Source organism: Sinocyclocheilus anshuiensis, unplaced genomic scaffold, assembly GCF_001515605.1.
Source record: "Sinocyclocheilus anshuiensis isolate Anshui unplaced genomic scaffold, SAMN03320099.WGS_v1.1 scaffold1164, whole genome shotgun sequence".
NCBI classification, from domain to species: domain Eukaryota; kingdom Metazoa; phylum Chordata; class Actinopteri; order Cypriniformes; family Cyprinidae; genus Sinocyclocheilus; species Sinocyclocheilus anshuiensis.
Window position 1 is genome coordinate 13018 of NW_015551103.1, and position 2111 is coordinate 15128.

The window sequence follows — 2111 nt, forward strand, 5'->3', positions numbered from 1 at the left end:
CAACAACACTTACCATATTATCGCAGATGATGCTGTAACGCACAGAACACCTCAGACTCGACTTGAGTAGAAAATGAATCATCCGCGGTTGTGCGCGCACTTGTTTGCACATGAGCAAAGGTGTTTTTTAGGAGTCTAACTTGCAAACGCCAGACCACTGATTCATCAAACCTGCTTTCCTGCAATCCGTGTTCTTCTGACTTCTGACTATTTTGTAGTACGTAACGAATATGCTTTGGTGAAATGTATCGTAGTAAAAGTATACATTTTAATTAGGAAATGTAGTGGAGTAAAAGTAAAAGTTGGCTGAAATATAAAAACTCAAGTAAAGTACAGATACTCCCAAAAAATACTTAAGTACTGTAACGAAGTATTATTACTTCGTTACAATACACCACTGCTTTGACAGCACATATAGGACAATTTTTGAAATCGCGCCATAAGCAAAATTTATTTCAAATTAAATTCAAGCACTTTCAAGGACCTATGTTTGTTTTCAAGTACTTTCCAGGCCTTGAATCCATATGTCTGAAATTCAAGTACTTTCAAGAAGGGTGGGAACCCTGTCGGTCTCCACCATTTGCTTGTTTTTGTCCCTCTTGTCACTGTATGGTTTATTAAGTCAGTCTCTACGGGGTGTTAGTACACTGGTCTTTGATAGTCTCCATTATTATGAATCAGAAGCTGGAGGTGAGATTTTTGTATGTGCAACCATGAGCATTTGGCTCTAAGACAAACAGCACTTTAAAATGCTGGAAATGTACTCAAATACTTCGCACAGGCATAGATTTTGGATATATGCCCAATTACAACACTCTTTTCCATAATTTGATAAATTACTGCTGCCACAATCAATAGTAAACGTACACAAACATATCTTTCAAATGAAATTATTGCCTGATTAGAATAGAATGATGCAAGTTTTGCAAGGGTTTTTTTTTTTTTTGTAATAAGGCAAAATTTACGTGGCTAATTAACATAGAAGGCATTTTGGCATAAAAATAATAATAATAAATAACAAATAATTTACATTTTCACAGTTCTATTTCAGAGCTTTTACAAAAACGGCACAGCGAATTTGCCACTGATTATTTCTTCCAGTGTTTGAGGAGAACATTCCGTACCTCCTACATCTGCAATCCAAAGTCATGTTCGTGAAAGTAACATCATCAGGCAGATTCAGAGTCTCACAGCTCGTACTAAGTTGCTAAACTATTCTCATTGATGCCCTTGCTGAATCTGAATGACGGCTTTCATTTCCCCCAGCATCAGAGGCACACACAGCACAGAGCGCCGATTGAGTTGTTCACTTTCAGTTGTTCAGTTGTTCAGTTGTTCACTCATTCACTGTGTGAATTCTACCTCACGAAACATAGAGGATCTGTAATACTGAAGGAAATTTGCATATCAAACATGCCATAGTTATCACTCAAGGGAGGACATCAAATCCTCCAGTGCTCATTCTCATGTTTGTTTGCGAGTTGATAGTCAAAGCTGTTTTGGTCTGATGCTAAAAGTGAATTCATTATTAGCTGCACTGCTAATGTGGTGTGCATATTCTAGGTTGCTGCTGATTTTGGGGCGAGTTGATTCTGAGTTTAGTTAAAAAGGAAGATGTCTAAATGATTGTGCATCTACATAATTGTGAATGTTCATCTAAATTGCACTGGTAAGTTGGTAACTGATCGTAATCAAAATAGATGGTGACTACCTGCAATCAGTGTACTTAAGTACACTTTTTGAGTATCTGTACTTTACTTGAGTATTATTTTTTCTGGGAACTTATGACTTTAACTTCACTACATTTGAAAGACAAATATTGTACTTTTCACTCCACTACATTTCTATCAAGGTCCTCGAAGTAGAAAGTCGTTACTATGTAGCAGCTTTGAAAGTCAGTAGGTGATTTTTTTCTTCTCTAAAACGTGACTATTTTTTTCAGACAGTTTATCAGTAATCAGTCTTGTAGGACTACATTAAATGATTTCCCAGCATTTTTTGAACACTAACCAGTTGCAAATGTGATATTTATTTACAACAATTCAATAATAAGAAGTTAATATTGTGGTATATATTAGACACAATATTGTCTGATTTTGCTAAATTGTGTA